Source organism: Malaclemys terrapin, chromosome 6 (assembly GCF_027887155.1).
Source record: "Malaclemys terrapin pileata isolate rMalTer1 chromosome 6, rMalTer1.hap1, whole genome shotgun sequence".
Lineage (NCBI taxonomy): Eukaryota > Metazoa > Chordata > Testudines > Emydidae > Malaclemys > Malaclemys terrapin.
In genome coordinates this window covers 55,579,493-55,599,007 of record NC_071510.1, presented here as the reverse complement: position 1 = coordinate 55,599,007, position 19,515 = coordinate 55,579,493, and positions in this window count along the sequence as shown.

The window sequence follows — 19,515 nt, the reverse complement described above, 5'->3', positions numbered from 1 at the left end:
CCTACCAGCAGAAGTTGGTCCAATAAAAGATATTACCTCACCTGTCTTGTCTCTCATATGTTGGGACTAACATGACTACAACACTGTGAACAATTATCTCAATTACACAGATGAGGTAATGCATGTGATCCAGACTCTTTTCTCTTTTCAGGCAGCTCAAAAAGGCTGGATTTTTGACAGTGGAGAATTCCTGTCTTGGTGAGGACTCCTAGCTTTGCCTATCATATCCTTCTCCCTTCCTTGTGTAGGGGACAGGCTGGATAAAACCATGGCATGTCAGGGGCAGGGATGGGGGTGGAGAAGAGCTAAGCTATGCTTCCCATTGCTCTAGGAACATAAAGGGAGCTTCTTCACTGGAAAAAAGGTATATTCTTAACTCAAGTTAGCTAACATCAGGTAAAATCCTACTGAATGCAAGGTAGTTTGTAGTTTTTGCATAAGTTAACAGATTGAATTAAAGATGAGAGGGGAGCCTCGGGTTTACAAACTGCCTTGTCTTCACAAGGGTTTTGCCTTGGGTTAGCTAAATCAAGTTAAGAATACACATTTGAGGACTTTATGCCAGTGGCATAAGCTGAATGAGCCCCTAGGTGGGGGCCAGGCCAACACAGAATCAGAGAGCCATAACCAGATTCCAGGTGGTCCCTCCTCCTACCTCTCCTTCACCAAGCAGAATCTGGACATGGGAGGAATGAGCCCTGAGTCTCATATAGATCATGAGTGTCTTGTGACAAATGAACTAATAATTACTGGAAAGGGCTTGTCAGTTACAATGGAGGTAGAGGGAGGCTTGCCTTACCATGGAATCTCAAAGATTGCCTGGGATTTTTACTGAGTGAAAAATTCTATCTTATTATACTCCAAGATATTATCAGCAATAAATTGACTTCTGCCCTAGTGGGAGGGTACCTTAACATGCCGGGGTATTTTCCTGGTAGTGCCTTTAAGGATTGTGTTACAGCAAGTCACATTTTACACAGGCTGCAGCCAAAAAGCTTTTAACTTTTGCATTAAAGCTTTTCCATTAACGAATTGCTACTGCATTCAGCCACTGTAAGCTGCCAGTTTGCAGGGGAGTAGGTCTCTGACCACCATTTTGAGCAGCATGGTTGGGATCAGTGCTTAATTTATAATGAAAGAGGTGCCAGGGCTCAAGCAATTTTTTTATATTCATAACTGATGCAGCAAACCCAGCAGTGCCAGGACTATGAACTTCCAAGCCTAGAGCGTCTGGGGCTCAGCCCTGGCAAGCCCTAGCACAAATTAAGCATTGGTTGGGAGACAGAGAGGGAGGTGAGAGCAGAGGAATAAGTATAATGGCACAGCATCCTCCCACAAATTAAGCAGCAGCTGGGATTATAAAGTAAACCAGCCTAAACACTTTATATCCTTCATAATAACAACAAAGATGGCTGTGCCCATCTCACCTGGCTGAGATCTTGTGTCCTCCCCTGGTTCTTATTTGGCCCCTTCATCCTGCTGTGATCATCCTGATCCGAACAAGGAAGGGTTGAGGTCCACTCCAGGGCCAGGGTCCTCTCCATCTCTAGGCTGGGTGCCTATGGAAAGAGCCTGTGTCTTCACAGAAATCCAAATTCCAAAGCCACACCCATCCCAACTCCACAGATGAATCCACGTTGAAAGGGGTTCCATGCTCAGCGCGCTGTTCAGAACATGGTCCAGTTAATCATAATGGGGAGCTCATTGGGGCAGCACCAGACCTGAAACAGTTATCCCTGGCTTCCATCAGCTCACCTTGAGGACCTTTATTTTCATGCTTTGCTGTCCAGTCCACTCGATCCTGTGATCCAGTGGTTGCCAAGATCTATCATCTTACTGTTGGAGGTCTCTCTTTGATGAGCCAATGTCATGGGCTTTGTTCACTTTGGCCCAACAGTTTTTGATGTCATGTACTATCCAAGTGGCTGCATGCTGATACATATACTTTCTACTGGGCCTTGTTTTGCTGTATCAAACCCTGGAGATGACCAAAGCTGGAGAAACTGCAAGCAGGGTGGGACTGAGGACACTGAGCAGAGGGAACTGAAAGTAGACCACTCCTGGTCAAGGTTCAGAGCATAGGGAGATGACAAAATAGTACACAGGACTGGCTGCCCAGGGGGCTTGTGGGAAGGAACTGGAGGACCATCATCTATTGATGGTTGTGATCAGCCATAACTGCAGTGAAAATGTGCAGCAATCTCAGGTTAGCAATATGTGGATAAACTAACTTGGGGTCACCATATACCTCAAGGTGTGGTAGCTGCCTCACCATGTGACACAATTAGTGGCATAGTGACATGTGAACATGTAGAGCATGTTAAGGAGAAAGCTCATGGTTGAACCCAGATTAAACCTTCAGTGAAGACAAAGTCTAAGAGATTTACCCAAAATTATCCAGGCCTTGTTTGCAATAGGGTTTTTTGGAGCCATAATTCCTAGTGGGTGCAACCTTATCACTAGTGTTGTAGCACCAATGGAACAGTTATTTACTCTGTCACCAGAGTTTTAAGCAGTCTGACTACACCCAAGTCCACCAGGTGAAGTGATCGGATGACATCAAGTGCCAGTGATATGCAGATGAAACATAGTTCTACCTATCCTTCGCCACATAAGACCACACCACTACCACCAAGATGGCCCAGTGCTTGGATGAGATCAGCTCTTGGATGAAGAACAGCCTTCTGAAGCTGAACCTAAGCAAGACTGAGGTGATACTGGGGGGCAAAGGAAAGTACTTTGAAAAGCTTGCAGCCATGGTGCACTCTCCATTGATTGGAGTTTATACACACACACACACACACACACACACACACACACACACACACTAGATCAATTCAATCCATAATCTAAAAGTACCTTTGATTCCTTGCTGATACTGAGCTTTCACATAGCAGCCTCTGCAAGTAATGCTTTCTATTATCTCTGGCTAGGAAACTCCACCCCATCCTAGCAGATAAAGACCTGGCCTAAATTATTCATGCATCATCTTTAGTTTCCCAATCCCCATCTGTAAAATAGGAATGATAGTGTTGTCCTGCACCACTGGGATGTTGCGAGAATAAATTCATACTTTTAAAACATGGGGAAATATTACATTCCAGCTTGCCAAGAACTGCTCCTACCACTAGACAAATTGATATGTTGATGCTGCTGATCAAAACAACTTTTCTTGTCCATTTTGGTTAGTTTCCCATAAAAAAAACCTTCATATTTCTCCATCTCTCCAATATTTCAAAGCTAACCATCTGAAATTGTTCTATCAGCAAGGGAAGTTGTAGCAATCCTTCTGTTACCCGGGGTTCTTTCAACTCAAAGCTCTTTGTAACTTTTACTCTGTGCGAGGTGGTGTCAGGAAATAAATCAGGGGAGACACGGCCATCCGACCAATAGATGGCTGCACAAACAGGACAACACAAGAGTGCTTTCACTTAAAGCTAAATTTTATTTAGTCTCAAGCACTTACACATGTCCACAACAGGTTAATGAAACACCCCCAACCCTCGAAAATTACCGAAGCTGAGTGTGGCTCTCGAGTGGCACAGAACACAAGATGCATCCAGAGGGAGAGACCAGTCCCAAAGAGTTCCACTATCTCAAACTTTTCCCCCTTATTTTATACATTAGTAACACAATGACGTGTCCCTTAAAGAAAACTTGTGAAGCAAGCAGTTTCAATGGTCAAGCAAGAGGTTTCCTTCTGATTATTGATTAACCAGGTGTGTTTTTTTCCAGAGTTTGCAGCCTCGAGGCCCTAATAGACACATTCCTGAGGGCACATCCTGCTCTTCTAAAATGCACATATCAGCAACTTCAGCACAATTCTTATCAGGAAGGACGCGGGGTCAAGCTGCCCTTTCTGTGGCACCAAAACCCCCTTCTCTCCTGCCTTGGTTAAGCTAAGCCTGCTGCATGGCCACTTTACAGCCTGCTGACTTGACTTCTTTTAGCAATACACGATGGTGGTTTCAGGCACTTTACAGGTTTGCCAAAATCTCCCCGTATACTTCAATCCTAGTCAAGTGTTAATTACGTGGATTTAATCTATAACCTATTCATAAGCAATGTGTTGAAAACATTCTTCCAAAACTTTGCCTACTAATGAATTATCATTCAGTATTAAATTATATTACATTACAGTATTACTGCACCTTTTCTCAATGGAATTCCCTGATTGGAGAGAGCACAGGGATGCTACCAATCTCTCTCTTTAATCAAATCTGAATGCTCACACGATTTCTCTGGCTTTTTGTTGTTAGCTTGGCCTGCACACTGTATTACTAAACTTCTGTATGTCCTTTGTAAAGTAAGATGAGATTTCTTAAATGATAAAGTTCTATATAGTGCTGAAGTTGTTACTGAAGCTTTACAAAATGTCTTGAGAACTGGGAAACCAGCTTATAAAAGAATTATAACCCTGAATCTTCATTATAATTTGATTCAAACTGTGCCTAACAAAAGAAGAGGAAGTGTGGTCTTATGGATAAGCCAGCACAACACACTACATGAGAGCAGCGTTCAAATCCCAGCTGAGTCAGAACTGTCTTATGTGACCTGTGCATGTTACTTAGGGCCAAATTTTCAAAATATGTGGGTGCTGATTGGTGCCTAATGGAATTTACAAATGTGTCTAAGCAGGTTAGGTATTTAAATCAATGGAAGTTACGTGCCTAATCTGCTTAGTCACTTGGAAGATCCCACAAGCCTCCAATCTGCATCACTAGGTAAATAAATACCCTTTGGAAGTCTTGCCCTTAATCTCTCTCCTTGCTTTAGTTTCCCAGTCTCCCTCTGTAAAATGGGAATGATAGTGCTGCCCTAAGTCAGTGGAGTGTTGCGAAGATAAATTCATGAATATGAAGGCTCTCAGATAATGCAATGGATGTTTTGGATAGATGTTTCTTTAGCAAGAGTATGGGAAATGATGGGAAAGGTTTGTTTTTATTATTCCACCCTGTTTGAGAAATGTCCTGTGTTATTCCAATGAGATTTTTTTAATTAAAGGAGAAAGGAGAGTTTGACTAGAAAGGAAATGTTTCTCCAACTATCCCACATCCCCATTTAGGAGATTGAGGGGGGAAGTGGGGAAGTTTGAAAATGGACACACACATGGATACATTTTGTACACCACTTCTCATGGGCAGTGAGGGTCTAGTTCAGCTATCTTTATAAAAATCCTATCAACAAACATTTCAAATGAAATTACTAGGATGCTGTTTGAAAAAATACAATTTCTGAGGGGGTGGATTTAAAATCTCCCATAAAAATTGTTTTCCGATGAATAAATGAAATTAAACTAAACAATTCTCTAATTTCAAAAGCATTTTGAATTTTCTCTTTTCAATTAAAATTTTCAGTATGTGAAAACCAAATCCTAAAAATGTTACTGAAAACGAAACCCAAAAATTTTTACTGAAAACCAAAATCTTGTTTGTACATTTTGGTCAAAAAGTCATTTTTCATTAAAAGAAATTTTCATGAAAAAATTTCAGTAAGCTCTAGAATTTGTATTTATCCACCTGTGTTGAATTTTTCCTGCAAAATAAGGTCCCAAGTAAAATTATTTTCCAACCAAAATTAATAGAAAAGATGTTTCTCTTTCACAGTTAATCTGCTCACTCAGAAAATGGCAGCCTCCACTGAATAAGATTTTTCATTTTTATTGTAACAGGAAGTTAATTTGGAAAAAGACAGACATTTGGATACATGATTTATTATTATGAAATTTGGGGGTTTTGAAATCACTTGAATATTCCTTAAAAGCACCAATTTTATATTTACAAAACTGTAGATTTATGTAAAATACAACTAAATAGATCATTTGTCAATTCCTCTTTTGTGCCCAAGACACAAAATTCAGAATTAAGTCCAAATTTTGAACAATTTGCTAGATATTGTTGCTTTTTACATTGTAGTAAATCCTCTTATTGACATGGATGTTACAACAACATAACTGAGAGCAGGAACTGGGTCATCAAATTTAGGTGATGTTTGGATGTAGAATTTTGTGTATGGTCAGTTGCAAGAACCAGATCCAGATAGGGTTCAGATTCTGAAATCCCTACTCACTCACGGCCCATCAGCTTTGAGGGATTTTCGATCTAAAAATGCACCTTGAGCCCTTTCCATTTGTGACGCATGGCCAGAAAGGGTTAAGCATCCTGCAGGATAACTGACCCAAGTTCAACCCTTAGAGACATATTGGTAGATAATGTTTGTGTTTACATATATACTGTTAGACGTTAACAATGTAATGGAGCAGGCCCTATGTATGATGTATTCTGTTAATTCAGTGATCAAAAGGAAATATTAACAATTAAATTAACTGTAAACATAGTGATATCACTGAATTCGTCTCACTTTGAAATGTACAGCAAATCCCCTACGAATGGTGGAAAACAGGCAATTGCCTTATGTTAATCCATGTAGCTAATTACCAGTGATGCTTGGGAAATAGGTCCACTTCAAAGTCTCCATGATTGCCTATTGTTCGCCTAAGGACTCCAACCTGCCAAGAGAAGGCCTGGAACTGTATAAAAACCCCTGGGGTCCTGATCCTTTTTATCTCAGATCTGCTTGATGCTTCATGAAGGGGAAACTTAAGACATAAGGCTGAGATCTCCAGAGTGCCATCTGGATCACCCTGAATATGGACATTTGACTATAATCTACGGACTGATTCTGAAAGAGCTGTTTGCAATTACAAAGCTCACCATTTCTACTGTGAATCTGATCTCAAAACTATACTCATGTCTGTATGTATAATGATCTTTTAACCAATACTCTCTCTCTTTTCTTTTTTAATAAATTTTAGTTTAGTTAATAAGAATTGGCTGTAAGCATGTATTTGGGTAAGATCTGAAATATTCGTTAACCTGGGCGATAATGTGTCCGATCCTTTGGGATTGATAGAACTTTCTTATATGATTAATAAGATTTTCAATAATCCTCATCATATTTGACTTGTGTGTCTGGGTGGAGACCTGAGGCTGGGTTGCTTTAAGGGAACTGTGTTGTTGGCTTCTGGATAACCAGTGATGTATTATAGAAGCTGTTTTGTGCTGGCTTGGTAAATCTAAGTATTGGAATTGTCTGCCCCATTCTTCGCAGTTCACCCTAACTGAGTAACCTCAGTGCGGCTCCCTTGGGATCCCGATCACACCATTCAAAAGTGCAAGTTGCATGATTCATTGTTATCAAAACTATTATATGTCTCGGAAATTGATTTTGGGGAATTTTTTAACCATTCGATGATTGGTTGAAAACTGTTCACTGCTATTGGCAATAAGACAGGATGGGCAATACACTACAGCAGTGACTGAAGATTTTCAGCTTTTGGATCTATATACCTTCCACTCCCAACACAAACAATAATCTGTCTGAACTGCATGCTCTGTTGTATCCCATCATTTAAACAGAATCATAGGGCCTGATTCCAATCTCACTTACACCAGTATAAATCAAGAGTAAGTCCACTGAAGCCAATGGTGCCACACCAGTGCATAATTGGTGTGAGACCTGAATCAGGCCCCGTTAGCCTTTCAGTCAGTGATAACTGCTTCATGTATTTTGCACAGCTGAACTGAGCTCTTTGTGAAATTAATGACTCTGTTGCTATAGCCTGTAGTTTGATGATATCTTATATTTTATCTGTTGGCTTGCATAGCTACTAATCAGGCAGATTATTATGTGGGAATAGCAGTGTCACAGGTTTGTGACTGCTCCTTATTCAACAAAGTAATGACAGGTTTCAGAGTAGCAGCCGTGTTAGTCTATATCCGCAAAAAGAACAGGAATACTCGTGGCACCTTAGAGACTAACAAATTTATTAGAGCATAAGCTTTCATGCACTACAGCCCACTTCTTCGGATGCATATTAACACCATCCTGGCCACTATGGACGTAGAAGCCCTCTACACCAATATTCCACACAAAGATGGACTACAAGCTATCAGGAACAGTATCCCCGATAATGTCACAGCTAACCTGATGGCTGAACTTTGTGACTTTGTCCTCACCCACAACTATTTCACATTTGGGGACAACATATACCTTCAAGTCAGCGGCACTGCTATGGGTACCCGTATGGCCCCACAATATGCCAACATTTTTATGGCTGACTTAGAACAACGCTTCCTTAGCTCTCGTCCCCTAACGCCCCTACTCTACTTGCGCTACATTGATGACCTCATCATCTGGACCTATGGAAAAGAAGCCCTTGAGGAATTTCACCATGATTTCAATAATTTCCATCCCACCATCAACCTCAGCCTAAATCAATCCATTTCCTGGACACTACTGTGCTAATAAGCGATGGTCACATAAATACCACCCTATACCGGAAACCTACTGACCGCTACACTTACCTACATGCCTCCAGCTTCCATCCAGGACACACCACACGATCCATTGTCTACAGCCAAGATTTAAGATGTAACCGCATTTGCTCCAATCCCTCAGATAGAGACAAGCACCTACAAGATCTCTATCAAGCATTCTTAAAACTACAATACCCACCTGCTGAAGTGAAAAAACAGATTGACAGAGCCAGACAAGTACCCAGAAGTCACCTCCTAAAGTCAGCCCCAACAAAAAAAATAACAGAACACCACTAGCTGTCACCTTCAGCCCCCAACTAAAACCTCTCCAGCGCATCATCAGAGATCTACAACCTATCCTGAAAGATGATCCTTTACTCTCACAGATCTTGGGAGACAGACCTGTCCTCGCTTACAGACAACCCCCCCAACCTAAAGCAAATACTCACCAGCAACCACACATCACTGAACAAAACCACTGACCCAGGAACCTATCCTTGTAACAAAGCCTGATGCCAACTCTGTCCACATATCTATCCAAGTGACATCATCATAGGACCTAATCACATCAGCCATACCATCAGGGGCTCGTTCACCTGCACATCTACCAATGTGATATATGCCATCATGTGCCAGCAATGCCCCTCTGCCTGTACATTGGCCAAACCGGACAGTCTCTACGCAAAAGAATTAATGGACACAAATCTGACATCAGGAATCATAATACTCAAAAACCAGTGGAAGAACACTTTAACCTGTCTGGTCATTCAATGACAGACCTGCGGGTGGCTATATTACAACAGAAAAACTTCAAAAACAGACTCCAACGAGAGACTTCTGAGCTGGAATTGATATGCAAACTAGACACAATCAACTCAGGATTGAATAAGGACTGGGAATGGCTGAGTCATTACAAACATTGAATCTATCTCCCCTTGTAAGTATTCTCACACTTCTTATCAAACTGTCTGTACTGGGCTATCTTGATTATCACTTCAAAAGTTTTTTTTCCTCTTACTTAATTGGCCTCTCAGAGTTGGTAAGACAACTCCCACCTGTTTATGCTCTCTGTATGTGTGTATATATATCTCCTCAATATTTATTCCACTCTATATGCATCCGAAGAAGTGGGCTGTAGTCCACGAAAGCTTATGCTCTAATAAATTTGTTAGTCTCTAAGGTGCCACGAGTACTCCTGTTCTTTCAACAAAGTACGGTCATCTGACTTGGTGAGCATTCTGAATTGTTTTTAATATTAACTTTATTCAAATGATTTCTTGCACTGAGTGTGTATATATGTTCAAGGGACTGTCTCCTGGTAAGCAATTTCAATTCATCTGTCTCTTGCATTATAATCGGGGCAATGGTTTGCATTCTTGACAGAAAATGGACAGCATCCCAGAAATTCACTCCCTGCCAGAATTTAAACTTCCCACTGCTCAGAATGGAAGTCAGGTAGGATTTCTAACCAATTGCAATAAATGTTGCTCTGAATTAGATGTGCTTTAATTTACCTTGACTTTTGCATCTCTAGACACCCAGCTGGAACTCTGCTGTTAATATTAACTGAGGCACGTAGTACTTTTATTGCTCATTATCTACTCAACAGAAACTGAACTTCCACAGCTGCCAGCTATGGAAGTACACAGGGTTCTGAAGCTGAGTACCCTTCCAGTCCTATGATTCTACAATTGTCAGAATCTGGCTCTTATGCCTCCTTCAGTAGGCATTCTGGATGTAAAACACACATTTCAGTAGAAACTCCACAAAGACATCTGCAGAGCTGAAGATGTTTCCATGGGCCATTTAAGTTTTCTGATGAGTGTCAGGACTCGGTAGAGAACAAAGATCTGCTGCTTTATGTGCAGTAGCTACACAATGCTGAGGAGTTGGAGATAATTTCCGCTGAATAGGAAAGTCTGTTAAAATAATTGTTAGGAATATGTGTTTCCTAGTGTAATTTTATTCATTAGTCTATTTTTTTTAATTCTTTGGATAAGAGAAAGAGTAAGTTATTAAAACTTACTAAGGAGAACTTTAAATATATTCAGTGCTTGCCCAAAACTTGGCATTTGTTTTGGTTGCAGTTTTTCATATTTTTTTTTCATTAGTCATTAACAAGCACATGTCAGGATAGGAGAAAGGAGAGGATTTAAACATCAGCTGAGATTCACAGTTTATGGATATGGAATATTCCAGTCCAAAAGGTCCTTAAGGCCCTCTGAAAACTGCTAGTAACAGGGCCGGCTCCAGGATTTTGGCCGCCCCAAGCAGCCAAAAAAAAAAAAAAGCCGCAATCGCGATCTGCGGCGGCAATTCGGTGGGAGGTCCTTTGCTCCCAGCGGGAGTGAGGGACCGTCCGCCGAATTGCCGCTGAATACCTGGATGTGCCGCCCCTCTCCGGAGCGGCCGCCCCAAGCACCTGCTTGCCAGGCTGGTGCCTGGAGCTGGCCCTGGCTAGTAAATACAGTAATGATTCGCTGAGCAGCAGAAAAAAAAAATAAAGCCACAAACAAAAAAGAAAAGATGCTCTCCTGGGCCACTTGGAGGGGCAGCACATAATTAGCAGACCTTGGGGAGATGCACCTTTGTACCCTCCCATTTGTGGTTACCAAGTTACAGTTGTCCATCCAAGCTGAACAGCAGCACTGCTCAGGTTGCCCTCTCCAGCTCCAGACACTGTCATGATATGTCCTGACTCTAAAGCCTGAGATGGGTTCTCCATCACAGTGCCTGAAAGTGAGCAATTCTCTCCCAGCCATCTGCAGAGCTTTTCTGACCTCTGTATGCCACCGCAGGAGCTATAGTGGGGGTGATGGGCTTTCCTTCAACTTTCAGAGAGCTGAGAGTGTTAATGTTATCAGCGAGACCTGGAATTAAATATTAGCAAGCTAATGTCTAATACTCTGAGCAGCAACCTTCTCTTATTCATAACTGAGAGCCGGACTTGAAGAAGGGGATGTGGGCTGAGAGGTTAACTTTACTTCTAGTCTGAGTCTTTTCTATCCTAAATAAATATAATATTCCAGTGACTCTTCAAACTCATACTGTATGTTAAGTTACATTAATGTTAATATTCACAGATTTTAAGAGCCAAACTTATAAAATGCAATTAAAAAAATTCAGAGCAAAATTTAGTCAAAAAGTTTACCTAAGGTATACATTCTGCTATTGCATCCATGGAGGCAGACTACTATGCCTAAATGGAAGCACTGGAATTGGTGGGGCTCCTTGCAAGCCCAAGGATTCATCTACAATAATTGATTTGAAGAACCTTCACCTAAATTAGGATTTGCAGTTAGAACCTAACTCTCACAAATAGTCTTTGCCACTCTCATGGGTAAAGGTTTGCAGGACTGAGCTCTAAATATTTTTTTTAATCTGCATACAACAGAAATTAATTAAATCTAACAAAATTCAGTACTGAGCTGCATGTGAATTGAATATTTTCATTTTGTTTATGTTCTGACTTTCTGCACAAGTACAATGCACATATTCTTTCACATGCACCAACGAACCTTTTAATTAAGGATGAACAGGGCCGGTGCTACCATTAAGGCAAGCTAGGCGGTTGCCTAGGGCGCCAAGATTCGGGGGCGCCAAAAAGCGGTGCCCCCAATTTTTTTTTTTTTTTACAGCATTCCTATGCCCCCTCCCCAAGCGCGCGATCGCCGCTCCACTTCTCCTCCCCTCCCAGGCTTGCAGCGCCAATCAGCTGTTTGGGGCCACAAGCCTGGGAGGGGAGGAGAATTAGAGCAGGGGCGGCGTGCTTCAGGAGGAGGTGGAGCAGAGATGAGCAGGGGTGGGGAGCTGCAGCACAGCTCCCCGGGGGGGGGGGAGGGAGCTGCCGCGGGGGAGGCGCTCAGAGCGGGGGGCGGGGAGCTGCCGCAGGGCTGGGGGGGAGGGGGTCGCAAGGTGGAAGTTTCACCTAGTGCGCGAAACTTCCTTGCACTGGCCCTGAGGATTAATAAACTAATTCAGCTGTAGTCAAATACAGACTGACCTGATCTTTCACATAAAACTTGAATCAAACAAGAACTCTTTTTTTAGGATCAAAAGTATTTGATTAACATTTGTCAGTTTCACTATATGTGTGTGTAGCTTCTAGCACCATGGAGGCCTTCACTATGGAGATACCACCAGAGTGCTGATGCTGTTTGCTAAAAATAAATGTTCATGTTCCTCTTCATTTCCTGGTCCCATCTAGTACCAGAAGCAGAGACAGTGACATACTGCAAGATAAGCTGTTCTCCTGTAGTTCATACTCTACCAAAACTGGGATATTCAAAATCCGTCTTGAAAGAAGGCCTGTTTCCGAGCTTCCCATATTTTGTTTATAGCTAGCTTCTTTTTTATAGTAAAACGTTATATAAATCTAAAGATAAAAATGTTTACTGGTTAATGAGTTTTTATCTATGGAATAGAGCAGATGAAATATTAAGGGCAAACAAAAATCTACCAGAGCCTTGGTTAACATTAAGCAGACCACTTTCACTTTCAATAGGGAGAAGCTATTTTTGGTGTCATACTATTGATAATTCTGGGGTGAGGAGAGTGTGGGTGGGGAGGGTAGCTCAGTGGTGCTGTAACCAGACTGGGGACAAGTAAGAGCTTCAGGGCCACAATAATAATGATGTGAGAAGAGACTTTACACTCCAGGCCTTGAGTAATCAGAAGCACTAAAGATCAAGAAGCAAACAGAACAGGGACATGGAAGCCAAAGGACCGTTCGTTTTTTACTAAGAAATTGTAGCAGTCCTGAAAATAGAAATAATGAGCAAACACTGTACAACAGGGGCCAAGAGTAAATATTCTAGAGCACTGGTTCTCAATGCTAGTATTGGGGACTCAACCATGCTGCCCAGCCCATATTGCTAAATGGGAGGTGGGGTCCCAGTTAGACTGGAGATGGGTTCAGGGTTGGGGAGGGGGCAGCATGGAAAAGGTTCTAGAATAAACCTTTTTGTCCAAAGGGAGGAAACACGTTGAAATTGATTTCTCTGCTTTTTATTTGATTATTAATTGAGTCCATTTTTGGCCTATACTTAGGTTGTTAAAGCTTAGAGCAACATCTGAACTTTCAGATGCTGGTCAAAACTGAATCAGCTAACTTTCTGAGGTTTGTTTATCACAACTTTCATTGAGCTTCTCCTGATAGTTGAATGGGACTTCAACAATAGAATGTATTACGGGTGGTACATTCACATCACCTCAGTGTGGCATTTCCATTTTGGTATACGAACACAGCTGTGTAGTTTTTGATCTAAGATTGTCTTTGTCAGAAATTCCCATTCATTCGAGCAGCTTCAGCTTTTTATTGGTGTTTAGTCCAAGGAAAAGCTAAGCAGTTGAGGGAAAAAATGAAAAACAAACAAAAAAAAAAACAGGGCTTCTTGAACCCTTGCCCATCCCGTAAATTGGATTTGATCTTTTATTCAGGTTTGAATACATTTTCCCCAGTCCGGCCGATTCTCCATCGCTACATCCCCATTGGGGGGGAGGGATAGCTCAGTGGTTTGAGCATTGGCCTGCTAAACCCAGGGTTGTGAGTTCAATCCTTGAGGGGGCCACTTGGGGATCTGGGGCAAAATCAGTACTTGGTCCTGCTAGTGAAAGCAGGGGGCTGGACTCGATGACCTTTCAAGGTCCCTTCCAGTTCTAGGAGATGGGATATCTCCATTAATTTTACTCTAATCTCTAGCACCCTCTTCCTACTTTTCATAGATCTTGCTTTTTCTGCCTCTCCCTGGTCCTTGATCAAGAGGAAGTAAATGAAGGGGACAGGCTCAATGAATGGAAAAAGAATGAGAAGAAGAGAGAATGTCATAGAAAGTAGCTGAATCTTGGAATGACTATCCAACTAAACCTCTCTAGGTACTGGCATGGCCTCAATCACTATAGTATCTGTTTACCGCACAAATATGAATGAAATTATCCTTACAACACTCCTGTGAGGTAAGAAATATTATTAGCCCCATTTTACAAACAGGTATTCCGATACTGTGGTTGTTGGGGCCATAAAAATACATTGATAAAAAGCATAGGTGAATTACTTATGTAAGATCACAGAGGAAGTCTATAGCAAAGATTAACCTAGATCTCTTGAGTCCTTGCCTAATGCCCTAATCACAAGACCATCCTTCCTCTCTAAGCTTTTGAAGTTTGTCTATCCTTCTAGTCTTTTTCTATTAGTGCAGTGATCAAAACAGACTTAAAAGTAAAAGACACTATTTCTAGAGCGTGTCAGGCACTGTAAGCATCTTTTTCCTTTTAAACTCTTTTAAAAACCCCATAAGCCCTCAATACTCTTTGGATTTTTTCCTAGTGGATCATGTAAGGCTGGTTTATAATAAACACCCTGTAGCAATGTATTTACCTGATCCCTACTGTCTAACTTTAATTCTATAGAGATGCTTGTTATAATGATTGAATGCTACATAAAGTCATCTCTACCTCCTATGCTCACATAATTTACTTATGAAGAGACCTTTCATGTCTAGGTTGATGTCTGCAACTCTTGATTGCAGCATGTTTTTCCATAGTCTGCTTTCTCCCTCATTTACACGTGGTGTGTGAGGCCAACTACAGTACCAGTGTAGCTCTGGACACTTCAAAACTTTAGGGGGAAAAAAAAAAAACTTTTCCTCATAAAATTTTGAAAGCTAGCTCAGTCTCAGCAGAAAGTTGTAAAAGATGTAATGTAGGGTAGAAAAAGAACTCTCTGTCCTCTCAGTCCACAAAGAATACAGAATGGGCTTTGCAATAATTGCTGTGCTGAGCTAAATACTTGAAGTAAAATCCAGCTCAGAGGTAGCTCACCAAGCCCAGAAGATTCAGTACAAAAAAAGAAATCTGTGTTTTCAAAACTTTGAGGAGCTGTTTTATGTTTTGCTTTTTCCACTTTGTTCCCCCTCCTTCTCTGAGCCACCGTCTGCTAAATAGCCAGAAAGCGGAGAAAAAGAGTACTTTCTTTCACACTCCCCCAAAAAGTTTTCCTGAATAATATTTTTTTTTCTGTTTAGGAACACAGGGTGTTCTCTTCTGAAGATATTCAGATCTGTGGTTTATGTAACACTGTGTTTTATTTTGGTTTCTTGTTTCTCTGGTAGCAGAGACAAGTTGAGGCCTAACTTACCATTAGAAATAGACCAAAAGAGACAGGAATTCAAAGAAATACCACATAATGGATCGGGATTTCAGAATACTATTCTAAGCCAAACATGTTTTGTTTTTTTTTAAACCACACTTTTCAGGCATCTTGCTGGGTTAGCTGCTCTAGTACTGGTTCAGAAGAGGGCCTATATGCAGCCAGTCCAATTGCCTACTACTGGTGGGTCAGGTATCAGCACTAGTCAATAGGGGCTAAAATCTACTGGCCAAGATTTTCAAACTGGCCCTCTGAAAATCACTTGCCCACTGAAACTCAGGGTCTCATGTTGGGCACCCAAAAGTTATGGCATCCAAATCACTAGTCACTTTTGAAAATCTGTGACACTATTTTGAAATAAAGCTTCTGAGAAAACTACTATATGTTGCTGTAGCTGGGTGGTTTGGTCAGTTAGTAGGCCCAGTGGTCTGGTCCTCCAACTCCAGTCTTCCTATCAGTTCAGGGTGTTCTGGCAGTCTGGATGAGGTCCCAGCTCTACTAGCCTCTTTGCCAATAACCCATAGGTCTGCCCTCCTTGGGGCTAAGAGTAACAGCTCCAGGGTGGGTACAGGGACCTTGTATCAGGTCGCAGCCCAGGGGCACGCAGACAGCCTAGGTTCGTCCAACCCTGAAAGTTCAGTGGCATGAGGCAGCCTAGGTTTGTCCAGCTCCTTGCTCACCGTCCCTTGGGCGACTTCCAGCCACATCTTGCATCTCAGTTTGAGGTGTGGTGTGTGCAGCCCTCCCGTGCCTCTTGCTGATAGCTCTCCCTCTCTTTGAGGGAGTGGTCGGGGTGAGGGGGACTCAGCCAGATTCCCTCAATAGAAGCTTCTTCTGCAGCAGCAGAGCAGTGCTCCTCCAAGGCAAGGAAAGGCAAGACACCGCTCTGTTTGCCTGGGGCTGCTGAAGTTCCCTTTATATTGGACTTCTCCCCAGGAACATGCTTGTCAGTGCCTAGGGGTGGGGCTTCCAGGCCCACCACTGCTCCAGCCCTTCCCCTGCATCCGCCTTAGTGTGGGGTTTGTAAACCCCAGCACAGTTGCCTCTCAGGTCACTAAGTTGTTCTGAATTCTGATACCTATGCAGAGATTTTTAGAATTGGTGGACACTTCAAACACTTGAAGACAACTACAAGCATTAACCTCCAAGTGCCATTTGCTGAAGAGGCAGCAGCTATACAAAAAAGACTCTCTTTTATCACAGTTCCTACCAAGGGCCAGATCTGGTGCTGCACTTCTCAGTTTTAAGCAGCTTTTGAACCTCCCAGATTCTTGGATACATAGGGACCAGTGTGATCCCAACATAAATTTAGAGCAGCCCAAAAGGCTGCTGTGAGGGCTTGTTTACACAGTTAGTATTGCACACCTGAGGGGTATAAATTAAAATGGGCACCAATGTATCTTGCATTAACTGGCCAGTGTGGTCTCTGCTGCCACACACTAAAAGTTCCCTAGCATGTACTGACATGTTTGAAATGGGAACTTTTAGTGCACACCAGTGGGGTCCACTTGGACCAATTGGGATGCAGCACGTTGTGCACTTCCACACCATGTAGACAAGCCCTAACTTGCATGGCTGCCTATGGCCTGCTCTGCAGTGCAAAATGTTGGATCCCAGAGTCCTCCAGCAATTCCTTCTACTCTAGCCCATCGCAGGCATGCCCCTATTCCCAGGTGCCTGTGTCGGGCCATGGGTGCTGCCTTTGTGTTGGGAGAATTTCCTGTGGGTCTGCTCTGCCCCTTTTTTTAGCCCAAGTACACAACTGGAGTTGCATACAGAAGCTGTAGTGTGAACCAGAATTTGGCTGCAGGTCTCAACCAAATGTTACCTATCAGATTAGGGGAGTCTCACATATTAAATGACACAGATTTGGAATTACTGTAGTACAGTAGTTCATTTCTTGGAGGCCTGTAAGATTTTCAGGCATCCTGTGTGGGCTGTCATTATCATATTTATTGTACCTTATTTACATTCCTACAGCAAGTGAGAAACCATTAAATGTACCCAGACAGGCCAACTATTTGTCATCCCAGCTGAGAAGAGCTATAAATGCCACTGATCTACAAACATATGACTGACACATTGCAGTATTTTGGACTTCTAGCTGGGCCACCAAACTAAACCAGTTCCTTTTAAAAACTGAGCCTAGATTCCTCTTTAAATATCTCCACATACAGCAGAAGATGATATTGGATCTTCCTGCAGTACAGGGAGCATCCCAACTGAACATGAATGTCATTAATATCACATAATGCACGTCAATCATACCTCTTCCATTAACCTTATGTGCAAGCAAAATAAAATAAATTAGCATACGTAATTCCACAGAGTTAAAAATGCTTCCTTGTGAAATTCTTAATGTTATTTTTAACATCATGGTGGGTGGGGGGTTATAATCAGTTTATATCCAAGGTGTTCTCTCTCCCATACACAGATGTCTGAAATTATTCTTTTGAATAAGTTTTGTTGGATCTCTTGTTGATTGTTGTCAAAGACATATCAATTCTTGGTAATGGGAAATGTTTTTCTTAACCTGAAGTTCAAAATGAGTATTTTGTTATAGAAATAGATAAAAGAATCAGACTACCTTGGCAGGTTATTTTCTTATACTGTTTTCCTTTGAATTTTCAAAACCTATTTGGAGAAGGGAGATTCTTCGAGGGAAAGAATTGCTTCTCTTTGTTGCAACTGTCCTGATCTCTACATATCTTCTAGAAAACCACCTTAAAAAAATACTAAGGGATGGAAACACATGGTAAAACAATTTGTGTGTGCATTTGTGAATATCCTGATATTTTAGTTTTTGTTTTAAACACATTTTTATTCAGCCATATGGCATAGAGCTTGCAAATTCCACCTGAGGTTTGACATCTCTTTCTTAAAAAGAGGGAAAAGGCTTGTTGGAAAGCCCTGAAGGTGGAATAATACTTCAGCATATCAGAGCCTAATGCCATAATTTACTCTGTCAACCTCAGTCTGTTTAATAGATACAGTCTTCACACAATGCCTTTCCTGTTCTGTACAACACTAGCAGGGCGGAATTAGAAAACAGGATGATGTCACTGCAGTGATAATTTGACATCTTACTGTAAGATGGTTTAGATAAATGATGCAATCTGAAGGGTCAAATATTTGACCAAAGATAAATGCTTCATTATAAACCACTTGGTTTAGCACCATGACTATTCACTTTCCACGGTAGCTCTAAACTTCACTTCAGGATGATTATATGGTTCTACTACTCTGCACAGCATGGGTAGCTCATCAGTAGCAAACTCACAACTATTTAATTGTTCATTTAAGGCTAAATTGTTACAGCCCTTACTCAGGCATGCAGGGAAGTAAGGCAAAACAGGATGGGGAAGCAGGGTCTTCTTGCCCAGTACTTCCTTTCTTGAGCAAGTGCATAGGGAGGGGACAGAGACCGGTAAAGAGTGGGAGGAGCCGTGGCTCCATCTCACCTACTCTTCAGCTGGAGAAGCTGGCCAAAGAATAAGCTGCTCCACAAAAAGGAGTGAAGGAATTTATTCCCTAGAGCAAGAGGCAGCAACAGGAAAATGGTAACTGAGTCACAGTTCAAGCTCTGTTCTGCACTCAGGGCAGATTTTAAAGTTAAAATCTCATCCTTAACTGTCTATTTTGAGATAATATTTTCAAGTTTCCTAGTCCCTGCCTCCCCAGCCTGGGGGATTGTGGGTTTTGGCACTCAATCTGACATCTGAGTAAGAATATAACAGAGAAGCAGTATACAGTAACTCAGTTGCTATACATGGAGACTATACCTGGTAAGGACCTGCTTTAGGAAAACAAAGGGAGACCAATAGTGCATGGGAACGGAACCAGAGCCAAGAGAACAAATGAGGGAGTGGAGTGGCTGACAGGCCTTCTAAAGAGCCATGATGGGAGCAACAGAGAAAGGCCCTTACTGAGTGGCCCCAGGACAGCTGCTGAGAATTAGTTCTTTGCCCGGTGGTGGCGGATGCAGCAGCAGCATTCTCACCTCACCTACTCCAGGGCTGAAATACTGGACCCACTGAACTCACTAAGAGG